Source organism: Callorhinchus milii, unplaced genomic scaffold (genome assembly GCF_018977255.1).
Source record: "Callorhinchus milii isolate IMCB2004 unplaced genomic scaffold, IMCB_Cmil_1.0 Scaffold11, whole genome shotgun sequence".
Classification (NCBI taxonomy): Eukaryota; Metazoa; Chordata; class Chondrichthyes; order Chimaeriformes; family Callorhinchidae; genus Callorhinchus; species Callorhinchus milii.
Window position 1 is genome coordinate 15,733,964 of NW_024704752.1, and position 14,068 is coordinate 15,748,031.

The 14,068-nt window shown below is 42.8% G+C and overlaps 1 protein-coding gene across 2 annotated transcripts in view; it reads right to left on the bottom strand.

The window, feature by feature from the left end:
* Positions 1–8,359, bottom strand: part of LOC103175259 (SPRY domain-containing SOCS box protein 4) — a 68,003-nt gene extending 59,644 nt beyond the window's left edge. Inside the window, exon 1 of one of the 2 annotated variants that reach the window (XM_007888193.2) lies at positions 8,315–8,359. The gene's annotated coding sequence lies outside the window, so the exon portion shown is untranslated. Of the gene's footprint in view, positions 1–8,027 lie in introns of both variants that reach the window. The other variant, XM_007888183.2, reaches the window with a different exon arrangement.
* Positions 8,360–14,068: the final 5,709 nt, after the last annotated feature.

Here is a 14,068-nt window from a genome sequence, read left to right on the forward strand (position 1 = left end):
ATAATGGATATCAGGAGTGAATTAAAAGCTGTAACCTGATCTTCCATCTTAGAGAATGTCTAAGCCCCTTGATTAGGTTGCAGCCTTAACACACAATTTTATAAGAAAATTATACTTTTTTTAAAATCCTGTGGTTATTCATTGTCGAACACAGCAACTCATTAAATGCACAAATAGGCAAATTTTTCACTTTGGGATAGCTTTGGGTAAGTTCATTGAATTTCCAATTTAAAAGATTAAAACTCCCAAAAGAATCACAAAAAGATCTTCAAATCTTTAAACCTTCTTCAAGAACTAATTCACCACACATTGCTCTAATCACAGGCATAATTCTCATGAAAACAGTTTGAAACAGAAAAAAAATTACTATCCACTTCTAGACGCCATTGTCACAGGATCACAAAAGTATCAGACATCTATTCAAAGCAACGCAAGAACCTCTACTCTAACCACTTGGATTGCTCGTTACATTTTAACTTTGGGGCTAACAAAGAACCGAATGAACTTTGCTCCAATATACTTTAAAAGCCACGTACAATATAAGTTTAAACCAAGTCAACAGATTTGTTTTGTTTTAAGAAAACATTTAGATTAAGAGCCACAATTAAAATCAATCAAAGTCAAGATCTGCCTAGTAATCAATCAAAGTCAGATCTGCTTAGGTAACAGCTGGTTTAAATAAAAGTTTCAGGAAAATCTTGAGAACTTGAAAAGCTGTAAATCACTAGAGCTCGCAAGACGTCGCTAAAGTACCTAGACACTAGACTTCCTGAATGAACCACTTAATAGACCTGACCACAGAACATTTAAAAACGGTGCAGTGATCCGCAACCGCTGTACAAATTGGTCTATTTACACAAATACTTTGATTGTGATAATCATTACACAAATAAATTATCCTTTCTGGATCCTTCCTTAAAAGATTCCAGTTTATTGAAGCATATGCTTTGATGTGCAACTTGGCTTTTGCTTAAATTCATGGGATAGAGCTCCTTCAAAGTATCAGGTTTTCCTCTCCCATCTGCATTCAATTGGGGTTACACTAATTCAACTAAATAGGAATGCATCTAACTTCGGAAAACATCAGGTTAAATCAGTCTGAGAAGTGCTTCATAATATGGCGACAATTGATATACTGTGGGCTGTTCTTGTTTGGGAACAATTTCAGCTGTGGATTCATGGGTAAATTACAAAGTTAGTGGGGATTGCAGTCTTTGAAAGGGGAATGGGGGAGGTGGGGTTGAAGTTGATATAATTGCCTACCTAATTGATAATGTTTTTTTTCTGACGAGAGAAGTTGTGTGCAAGATTAAAACTAAGAAAAATACTAGCGCGTAATAGATTTAGAGGTTACTTTTGGTAAATCGCCCAAACCACAACTGCTCAAGTAAAACTCTGCCTAGTGTGAAACTGATCAATAAATATCAAGAAGCTCCCAAGTTTGATTCCCGCTCAATGCTGCATTTGAGGATCTTTGTTAAAGCGAAAGGACCACTGGAATTGCCCCTGGCCGCTTGATGGGGTGGGAGAGAAAAAGGAAGAGAAACATTAACCATTTTTGTCCTACTGCTGATCTCTACCTCCAACAATGAATAGGTCTGTTACTGGAGTGGAATGACTTCAAATTATGTTCCACCTGAACTTCATTTGACTTAACGGAATACAAATTTACCTTGGCACATCGAGTCAATTTCGTTCATCTCTATTGTGGTTTCTTGGTCTCCCCAGCAACCAAGACCAATAAATGGCACTCGGATCTTAAAATGTTAATGCTCTTGGCTCATCAGCTACCGCACACTGACAGCAGTGAATCCCAGAGCACATTCACTTGCAGAGTACATTACCAGATGAAAACAAATGTTCCTTTAGTGCTCTAAAAATCATCTTTATGCATGATTATTCAAAAGGGAAAGTACAGTATGATTTATTAATCTGATCTCATGGATAAACTGCTTGGCATGTCTTTCTTCTAAAACAAGCACATCCTTTTGCAATTGAGAACCAACACGGATTATCTTTGTTAGCATTAATTTGTTCTTTCTGTGTGTAATTGATGGGAAAGTCACAATATCAAAATAGTGTAAAGTAAACTCGTGATAACTTGATCATGTCTTAATTTGTCACCACCACTTAAGAAAGTTCCCTTGGAAGGCATTTTCTGTACACATTATAGCTCACTTATCTCTACAGCTGATACACATGCAGGCAAATGTTGTAGAGTAGTGTAGCAAAGGACTCAAACAACCACATCACCCAGGTGGCAGTTGCATAAGTGGTAACAAAACTAATACTGGAATCAAGAGGTCTGCAGTAACTATTGTTCCAAGAACGGTTACACAGTTCTTTCAAACAGAGGTAAACAGAACTGTTCTTAAGCTTAAATCCAGTGTTGACAGTTTTGGTATAACATTACACACACTTGATTTAAAAATAAACTTAGTTTGTTGTTAGAGCATGAATTGACTAGGTATCTATTTCCAGTTGTGTGTTTGGGGGAGCTGGCTATGCAGTGTTATACCACAGATGCAAATACAGTATTTACAAGAGAATTGCAGTCATGTAAACAACAAATTACACTTCTATAGTGCCTTTCATGCCAGAAGGATGTCCCAAGGCACTGGACAATCAGGATCTGCATCCGAGCTGGTGGTTAGGATCAGGAGGGGTGGGGGGTGCGGAGGGTAAAGGAAGAAGACGCAGCTATATTGCAATTAAATTGGAAACCTTCTTCAATTGATGCTGTTAACCACTCATTGCGTTAATTCCTGCTGCCTGACATCTTCTCAATAATCCTGTGGTGAATTCAAACTGCGTAGCATCAAAGAGAAGCCAATGCCCAGCTACGAGAAAGCAAGCTGCCCCCTAAGAGAACAAGCTCATCCCTTAGAATTAATTCTGCCCCCATTCCAAATCCCCAAACACCAGAGTAGCCCTTGGAGCTATGCTGATGGTTCATTAAGTAAATACACCCCATGGATTTATAATACTCAGGTTTTTCCATTAACAATTCTTCTCGTAAACAACCAGCAACAATTCCTACCAAACAAATCCTGATCCCTTGCACGCTAGGAACCTGTCCTCGCTGAACATGTGCTTGAAGGATTAACAATTACTCTGCATCAATCATCCTGCACACTAGATTGTTGCACGCACAGTTTCAAAGGCTTTGAATAGCAGCTATTGCCACACAGACCAGAAATTTACACTAACGCAACATACACCGTCATGCAAGCAATAACAACAGTATCAGGGTTAGTCCTTTGCTTGTACAGTTGCAGGTTTCAGGTTGAAAAAAAATATTTTAAGGCCAAATGTCAGATTTTGCATTGTTACCTTTAGGACTCTGGGACTTTCTATGCATTGTGTTGCTCCAAGGGATAGAATGGCGGTTGTGTGGGTGGGTGGGGGCAGGATAGTTGTGTGCAGCTGATGGGAGACAGGAGGCTTAAGAGGCCAAATGGCCTTTTCCTGTTCAGAGAATGCATTTAGCTTTTATCCCTCCTGCTCACAGCTTTTCACTTGCAAACGCAGCTGCATGGAACTCATCGCTTTTGACAAGTGAATCGAAAACTCCCCACTCCTGCAGGGTAGGGTGTTAAAAAGAAACCACTTTCCTGACATTTCAAAAGCAGAAAGTTTCCCCCATAATTGACTGGAATTCTTAGAATAAAATGCACTGGTTCACATAAAAGGTCTTTATTTTGAACTAGCTTTGATTTATTGAACATTTCCTGGGCTGATCAATCATTCGTGTGATTTTAAAAGGTTCCCTATGAATCTGGGTGATTTTAAAGCTTTCCTATAAGACGGAGAGAGTGGAATAGTCTGCAAACACAAAGCAGCCATCATCACTTTGCTCTTCAGGCTGCAAGCATTTAACATCCATTCAGTGCTGAATTCCAAACTAATGTGGTGCAAATGCCCACAATGCAATCCCATACAAGAGATTGTCACCTCGTCACCTCATCTCCAATTTTTATTTGATCAGTGAGGCGCAACTTTGATATCTAGCAATTTACGTAAGCAAACTGGATTTGGGGTGAATTAAATTGAGGCCAATATCTGACCAGATTCATGTGAATTCAATTGAGGTCAATATCTGATTGGCAGACAAAACTCAAGCTGAACATCTCCTCTGAAGAATGTCTATCAGATTGGCTGGGGAGTGGGGTTGTTGCTATAATAAAACAGTTTCCTCAGAGGCACAGAAGAGTCAAGAATTCAGGTCGTCACTCCCCGAAAGTGTGCATATTAAACTCAGGATTTGCTTCAGCTGTGAGTTCTTTCACCCCTCCCCCATCTCCCCTTCCCTCCTGTCAAATTGTCTGTTGACACACATTGATTGTGTTCACACTTGAAGAACAATGCCAAACAGTGGAGAGTTTGCAGCACCCATTCAACTAAATCTCTGGACAAACCCTCACATTCAGTAAATAAGTGGTAAAACAGTTCCATTCAGTCCATACAAACACACCATTAGAAAACTGAAGCCTTTGTAGAACAGATTGGTGGATTCATCACCACAGGCTTTTAACGAGGTTTCACTGTTGTTTAACAGAGGTGCCATTACATCTGGCTCCCACACCCAAACCCCAATTAAGGAGTAGTGTGGAGATGGTCCATATCAATAGGACAATCAGGAGTGCAAGCACAGCACAATAATTTATTTTCTCAGTCCTCACCAAATCAGCACTAAGTGTGTGTATAAATGCTGATATATATATGTGTAATAATAATCCTTTTAATACAGTGCCTTATCACGTCTTCTAGACATTTCTGCCACTATCACCCCCACCTTGAAGAAACCTTCCCTCGACCCATCTCCCTGAGAGAGCTGTTGCCTCCCAGCTTCACTCTTTCCTCTCCTCTCACTCCCGCCATGAATCCCTCCAATCGGATTTTCGTGCTGCCCACAGCATGGAAACTGCTTTGGTCAAAGTCACAAACGACATCCTGACCATGTGTGACCAGGGCTCCCTCTGCCCCCTCTGCCTCTCCGCCGAGGGTGCCTTATCAGGGTATGTGCAGGTACGCACATGTATGTTGTGCACACAAGGGCATTTCCCTGACTGTATTTAAAGGGAGCATCCCGAAATACATGTGAGCACATCCTGTGTGTTGCTTAACCTGTTCACACTCCCCATAATGGGTGGAGAGCAGTACAAGACCCCACTTGTAACTATGCCTTGTAAAGAGTGGCAGAATCCCGAGGCAGGGGGAAGGCTTGGTCCCTCCACCTAAAGGGAGGGCGCAGAGACCACAAGGGGCTGGGTCTGTTGCGTCCTGTAATGGGATAATAAAGTGCTGCATTTCTTATAATATAATAATAATCCTTGCATTTGATATAGCGCCTTATCCCATCGTCAGGACGTCTCAAAGTGCTTCACAGAATATATTGTAAAGTGAATTGATTTTATATTTTGTGGGCAAAACGCAGCAGCCAATTGTGCACAGCAGTGTGTCCCACAAACAGTCGTGGATTGAGTGACCAATTTTTTTTAAGGTATTATTCTTCTGTCACAGGATTGGATTCCTTCTGAGATAAGTGTAAATATACATCTACCTATATATGTATATATATTATTTTATATACATGTAGATACATAGTTACACTTATCTCAATATATATACACACACACACATACTGTTTTAAAAAAACTAAGTGTGGCAGAGTTTAAAATTATCAAATACCCTTTGCCCTCCTTGTTTATATAAAAACATCATTCTCCGTTGTAACATTTGAATGAGCAGTGAGCCAATTCTATTTACAAACATCCAGTATTTTTTCCCAGAAATGAGTCAGTATGCACAAAATAAATCAAATTATAATAACAACAGCCTACGACATAGCGCCTTAACACGTCTACGAGATGTCTCAAAGCGTTTCACAGAATATACTGTAAAATGAATTGACTGTATATTTTTGTGGGCGAAACACAGCAGCCAATTGCGCACAGCAGTGACTAAATTATTATTATTATTTTAAGGGATTATTACCCCCTTAAAAAGGATGTAATCCTAAAAATGTATATATATATGTACACACACACTATACCAAGATTATTCTACTTGCTGCAAAAATTCAACCTCAACAACAAAAATGGGATTATCTTTCTTTTTTAAAAAAAGAAACTAACCTTTATCACGATTGCTCACAGAAACTGGTGTAAATCCAACTTGGGGGTGTAACTCACCAAACCATACGTGCACACACACACACACACACACATACACTTACACAACAGATAATATGTTGCAATGGATACTCTCAGATGGGATACAAAGTAAACCAACGAGACATTGATTGAGTGGATGCTCAGTGTGATGAGTTATCAATGAATTGTGATGGATGGGTTAGGGTTAGGGGGTGGGGGGTGGGGGGGGGTCTTTATATACAATTAATAAAAGCAAACCTTGCAGTGAGGGGCTGTGTGGGGTGGTGTGTGTGGGGGGGGGGGGGAGTGTGGGGGTGTGTGTGGGGTGTGTGTGTGGGGGGGGGGGTGTGGGTGTGTGTGTGGGGGTGTGTGTGGGGTGTGTGTGTGTGGGGGTGTGTGTGTGTGGGGGGAGTGTGTGTATGTGTGTGGGGTGTGTGTGTGTGGGGGGGGTATGGGTGGGGGGGGTATGGGTGGGGGGGGTATGGGTGGGGGGGGGGCGGTGGGGGTATGGGTGGGGGGGGTATGGGTGGGGGGGGGCGGTGGGGGGGTATGGGTGGGGGGGGGTATGGGTGGGGGGGGCGGTGGGGGGTAGGGTGGGGGGGGGTATGGGTGGGGGGGTATGGGTGGGGGGGGCGGGGGGGGGTATGGGTGGGGGGGGTGTGGGTGGTGGGGTGGGGGGGTATGGGGGTGGGGGCGGTGGGGGGGTATGGGTGGGGGGGGGTATGGGTGTGTGTGGGGGGTATGGGGTGGGGGGGATATGGGTGGGGGGGCGGTGGGGGGTATGGGTGGGGGGGTATGGGTGTGTGTGGGGGGTATGGGGTGGGGGGGGGTATGGGTGGGGGGTATGGGTGGGGGGGTATGCGTGGGGGGGTATGGGTGTGTGTGGGGGGGTATGGGTGGGGGGGGTATGGGGGGGTATGGGTGGGGGGGTGTGGGTGGTGGGGGGGGTATGGGTGGGGGGGTGTGGTGGTGGGGGGGTATGGGTGGGGGGGTATGGGTGGGGGGGGTGTGGGTGGTGGGGGGGGGTGTGGGTGGTGGGGGGGGTATGGGTGGGGGGGGTATGGGGTGGGGGGGTATGGGTGGGGGGGTATGGGGTGGGGGGGGTATGGGGTGGGGGGGGGGGGGGCAGAGTGCTGGATTGATTATTTGTGAAATTAAATATTCCAAGTGGTTCAGACTCTAACCCGACAGATGGGGCTGACACCCTGGTTTGGATTTCCCTGGCGACCCCCTCCCCTAACCCCCCCCCCCCTCCCCTAACCCCCCAACCCCCCCCCCCCCCCCCACACACACACACACTCAATAGGGTTCATAGAGAGTTGAAAACACAACCCCGATCCTTAGTAGATGTAAGAGTCTGATCCCATTCAATCTGTCGTCCCAAACCCAAGGCACCAAAGCCAGGACAGGGGGGGGGGGATGGGGGGGGGATGGGGGGGGGGGGGGGGGGGGGGGGGGATGGGGGGTCCCATTGAATCAACACCGACACAGAGCTCTCAGGGAGACCCCAGGAATCCCCGAAATAACACATCTCAAACATCACAGAGAAAGGGGAGCGGCAGAGATGGGCACTCGGTGAATGGAGACAGAAACCAACTCGTCCCACAGTGTACACACACACACACACACACACTGCAACATCGAATCCATGTACCCCTCCACACGCACACACTAAGTATACATATACACACATATACACATCATATATAATACGTCGACGAGGCTGTTCTGCATCAAAGAGGCAGCGGAACGGTGTTTACAAGTGTCACCATCGCGCATTGAGAGATGAGATGAGACGTTAAAAGTGCAAAGGGATTAGAATATATAAAAAAAAGAAGTTGCACAATCCGTTTGGCGGCGACTGTTACCCACCGAGAAGCCCAAGTTCCCAAAGGCTGTCGTTGCTGCTGCAGTTGACATCCACTCCCATCCACTGACCACCGCTCTCTCACTCTCTCTCTCTCTCTCTCTCTCTGCCTCAATACTCTGTCAAGTGAACTTTTGCAGCACTCACTCACTCTCTCTCTGTGTGTGTGTGTGTGTGAGATGAGTGTTGAGCTCTCTCCTCGTACAGAGTGAGTGAGTGGGTGAGTGGATGGATGGATGGATGGATGGATGAGAGAGAGAGAGAGAGAGAATGAGCCACACGTCTGTCTAACCTGCAGATGTTGTCCTCACCCCAGACATTCCTTTTGTTTGGTGGATGCAGATCTCTACCCATCGATTCGGCCACTCATTCATCCCCTCCAGGTAAACCTGATTGGATGGTAAGATCTGGCAGAGATCAGGTTAATCTGCAGGGCTTCCTCTGTGTCCTAATGCCCTTTCGTTTTAACAGCTTTAAAACAAAAGTGTGCAGAGACTGTGACCCCTAGAGGATGACAGGGTGGGCCACACCAGTTCTCTCTCATGTGTAAGGACTGGACTGATGGTTCTTCAAAGACCAGCACAGCCCTCACCTGTCTGGGCTTTTTCTTCTACTGCACAGAGATTTAGAAAAAAGGGAAAACGAAATGATCTGCAATGGTTTTATTTCCAGGGCAATGCATTTGGAATTGCAATTCCCATTCTGGAAGTGATAAACCAGTTACTGGGAGCAGGTTTACATGTGATGATCAATTCAGATTGCTTTGTGTATGTGTGTGTGTGTGTGTGGGGGTGGGGTGGTCTAATAATATTCAACTTTCTAACCTACGTTTGGAAAAGATAACGTTTTGTGTGTTTGTAGTGTTTTTTTTTGTTAATTTCAATGTCACGCCTCGTGACTATTTCCTGCAGACATACGTAGAAATATGTGTTCCAAGAAGCTACCTCGCGTGAAGAGTGGTATATAAATGCAAGTTGTTGTTGTTGTTGTTGTTGTTGCTGAATATCAGCCTGGGCTGTGAGCTCAAGCCCCAACAAGGGTTTGCATCCACTGGCCCAGAAGATAAAGTGCTACAAATAGAGCTAAACTGACACATACATCAAAAGGAATCAAGCAATTCTTAATGCCTCCTTTACACTACACTTATGGAAATAGGTTCAAATCCGGGATCTGTGATATAATTACTTTGATTCACTTCCAAACTCCTTGAAACCAGAACGATCCCATCAGAGTGAGTTGTGTTTTTGGTGCATTGTGAATCCAGCGGTAGTATGGTTGAAACCAATGGATTATGTGCCTCATAATGCATAATGTGAGGCATTTAATCCATTGGTTTCAACTATAACTATATGTGTTAGCTTCACTCAATGGTAGTACACTCGCCTGTGATTCAGAAGGTGATGAATTCAAACCCCACATCTGGACTTGAACTCACATGGTCTAAACAGACACTCCAATGCAGTGTTGGGGATGTACTGCATTGTCAGAGGTGCTGGCCTTCAGATGAGATGTTAAACCAAGATCAAGTCTGCCTGATCAGGTGGATGTTAAAGATCCCATGGCACTATTTGGAAAGAGAAGGGAGTTTCTCCCGGTGTCCTGGCCAACACTACCCCAAATAAAATCAGTCATTTGTTTCATGGCTATATCGGGACATTGCTGTGCGTAACTGTGCTGCTACATTTGGCTACAAATACACAGTCACTCCATTTCACAGTAACTCCTGTGAAGCGCTTTGAGACATCCTTCCGACATGATAGGGTCCTGTACCCAATGCAAGAATTAATACTAATAATAATCACTATGATTGCTACAGGACTAGAAGCACTAACAAGCAAAGGGCATTCTTCCCATTCGGCTACTGTTAACCCTGCAAGCAAAAGGCCGAATGGGTAAGCTTGTCCTAGCCGGACAATCAGCAGGAAGCTTGCCAGGCAGTGTTCACGATTGTAAGCTACACGGTTTTAACTGCATCCTCCAAAAATATATAGCAATGAAGTGATAAACTGATGTAATTTCATGCACAAGTTATAGCCTGACATCAAAGCATGTAACATGCCATTTTGGGCAGGTCAAAGACAGATTACTTTGTTTTTTTTTGACTGTAAAAGCTTAATATTGTGCAGCATGCTACAGTATGTAGGGCATTTTGTTGTTCGGGTCAATGTTAAAGATCTCATGGCACTATTCAAAAAAATAGAGAATTTCTTCCGAGGTATACTGGCAGATTAATTGGTCGTTCAACTTCAAGGCTATTTGTGGGATCCGGTTGCCACATTTGTCTGTGATAAAAATGCAATTACATTTGACAATTATTACCTGCAAAATACTTTGAGGGTCTTCAACGTTTTAAGCATTACATCAAATGCACTGATTATTATTACAAAACATGAGGCAGATGGATCTAACTGTGCGCTGATCTGGTTTAGGGTTTTCATCCTGCTCTGATTCATTGGGAGCTCGGGCAGACTGGTTGTAGAGAATAATAAAATGGTAAATCACAGTCAGGATGAAATGTACTCTATGGCCTATGGGAAGCACTGGCAAGATGACTCTTACAAACTATTCAAAACTGCACCATGAGAGCAGATTAAATGATTCACTGGAGCAGATCCAGCCCTCAGGCATTTTGTTGTGCAACATTATCGTACACTGACACATTTGCAGTACAAACACAAAGTGTTTCCTCTGGGTTTTTTTGACTGGCAGAGACACATCATCAACAGCAACAACAATAACAACTTGTTTCGCCCATCAACACAAAAAAAGGGATTTTTAAAAAAAAAATACATTCATGTCTGTGTTTTAGAACTGTCTGACTCTTTAATTCTTCAAAATAATTCTCAGTTCTTCACCTAACCCATTTGCACCATGTGCAATGTCAAACATCCTTGGTAATCAAAAGCGATATTGTAAAGTCACATGAATAACTCCTTGTATGTTGAGGAAAAGTCTCCTGCCCTTCCTGAAGGTGGGGTAAGGTAACCCAATACATATGTGATGTGGTTCAGTTAATGTGCAGCAACGTGACTCATTTTCTCCCAGATCAGTGCCAACGCTTTAAATTCTGGCCTATCTGTAAACCATCATTCACATTAATTTATCTGTACACCTTGGGAATGTTTTGAAGGAAGAATCTAGATAGATAAATGGATATAATTGTTTTGATCTATTTCAGAACTCTCTGCAGTTCAATTAAACTTTGGGAAGTGAGACTCATATATTTCTGCTCTAATTTTTTTTGGAAACTTAATTTTACCTACCTATTACAATAAGGAAAGGAGCGGGTCTTATGCTCTGAATTGATCAGCCATGATCTAATTAAATGGCGGAACAGGCTCAAAGGGCTAAACGGCCTCCTTCTGTACCCATGTTCCTAATTCGCCCGTATTACTCCCCAGCATACAATGACAATAAGACGTCTTTTACCACGGACAGCCCACAAGGTTAATGAGCTGACACCCTTGAGATTTTCACAACAGTATTTATTCGCTGTCTGCCATCATTCTACCAATTGAAAATCTTAACAGCTGCTCTCAGAACAAACCACACACTGCAGAAATTACATGGAAAAGAAGAAACGTTGTCATGACAACATCAGAGCCATCAATCAATACGATAAGCAACGAGAGCTAAATCAACCAACAAAAGAGGACCAATAAGGTCCTGTACGACAACAGTTCATTATCTGATGAAAATGAAGCAAACCCAAGCCTTCGAGGTGTCAGGCCATAACCATTGTAACTCTGCTATTCATTTTGCATTGTTAAAACATTTAAAAACAATGGGCGATTGGCTTCACAGATGGTCTTTTAAGGCAAATCCATAAAATTTAATTACACAGTGTCTTCTCAAAGAATATTGTTATCATGAGCCACTGAATAGGGGACTGTAAGGAAGGATGCTGGCCTTTCACCTTTGAGAGCTGGATTTAAATCCACCTCAGTCTTGTGAATGTTTTGACCTGCACTTATACATTTTTTTTGTGTCATGAGCAAACAGCCCAGGTTAGAATCCCTGTACCTTAGGTGTTGTATGCCGGCATCGCAGGGGTAAATATAATCGGGCAAAGGTCCTGCTTTTGATTACTGTCCAGTGATCACCCTTGCTTGAAAGTGCATGTGTGTGGGCATTAGACGATAACAGAATCTGGCCTGTATCCTTGATCCCTTTCCTCTGTGACAAAAAAAATCCGCAAACACTCACTATTTCAGCTTGCGCATCAATAATAGCCACTTGGACACCCAGTACCCATGGAACTATACTCCAGTAAGAGTCATTGCCTTCAAAATAGGATAAGTAAAAAAATGGCAACAAAGCAATTTGATTTGGGGAGTATTGAAATAAGAAAAAAAGACAAATGTATAAACATAGCAAATAAGAATCAGTACATTGAATGAAACAAGCACTCAAAGATATTTGGGGGAGCTTCAGAGAGAAGATTACCGAGGGAATGGACTTTATTAACGTTACGTAGAAATGACTGCTCGGCTTGCAGATAAATCTCAACGTAGCTAGCTGATGGCTCAGAATAAGTGAGCATTGAGTTAGCAAAAGTAGCTCAAAAGTACAGAAAAGCTCAGAAGGAACGGAGTTATGAAAATTGATTTATGTTGCTACCTTAATTCTCTTTTGCCTGGAGGGAGAGAGGTTTCTGAAAGATAGGCTGTCTTTTTCCAAGGCAGCGATAGGGAGAAACATGTTCCTAATATACGCAGTCGAAAACTATGCAGTAGGGAGGTATTGAACATTCCAGTTCGAAAGATGTGACGCCAGTTAATAAAGAACACGAGGAACCATGGTGGTCAGCAGGGTAAAACATTCCCTGTATAAACACTGCCAACCAGGATCCTGTTCAATTTAAAAATTGTGTGTTTTTATTTCCTCAATTTAAAAATTGTACAAAGATAGCAAAAATATCTACCGAGCACAAATTACCAGTCCTGGGTGCAAGCAAATCCATGGTTTCAATACAAAAATCTCCAATCATTCATTCCTGTGCAATTATTTCTCAATTTTCAATGAAAATACAATTCTAAAATAGGGGATCCTTTAAGCATGATTCTGGAAAAGAATAGGTACTAAGGACGATCAGCTGAATCATACAGAAGAGATGTGTTATTGGATAATGTGCAGAAAGTTCTGTAGTATGGAAGAGGCCTGCTTGCAAACAGATTAAAGAAATTGTAAGGATTTAGCATCATAATCAAGAACTCCCAGTGGCCTTGTCCATGAGGTACTGGCCAGTGTAGCACAAGGCGATTTCAAAGTAATTGTTGCAGGTTTGATTCCCTGTGCTGAATCAATTCATTTGGGTTTATTACAGTTAAGCTCAGTACCTCTGGGTGAGGGAGGACAAAATCAGTCAGACTCATTTGATTTTGTACAATGATTCCTGCTGGATGGAGCTCATACGTAACCATTGAATAAGGACAGGATAAGGATATGCAGTAATGCCTTCCCCAAAGCTGTACATCTTACGTACATCTACTGTCAAGCTACATATTTGGCCATTTAGACGGCTGGAGCCCCAATGAAGCATATCCAGAGTGAGATGAGTTAAATGTCTTTAGGACAGCAGCTGGAGGAGCAGGAAAGGGAAAAATATTGTCTTAGAAAAAATAAGAAGTGGATCCTGTAATTATCTGCTTGAGAACAGTATTGCAGGATAAAGGGGAAGGTGCATTCGAGGACTCCACTTGACACAAAGAGTTCTGTCCTGGCTCGGCTGCGAGTGGTGAATTGCTGTTTCTGGTGGAAAGTAGATCGTTGTTGAGTGGTCATGGTATGAGAATGCAGAAATATTCTGAAGTTATGTTTTATTGCCGTTGAGCTTCTAAAAGTAACCAATAACCCACTATTATCTTTAACGTATCAAAAAAAACATTTACTCACTGTACAATGGTTCATTTGACCAACTCTGGTTTGTGCTTATAACACCTATTATAATTGTATAATTAACAATTACCAGGGCGATATAATTTTCAAATTTGTGACCTTTACTAGAAATCAAAGTGCCTTTACTCCACAAGGACACTGGTGAATG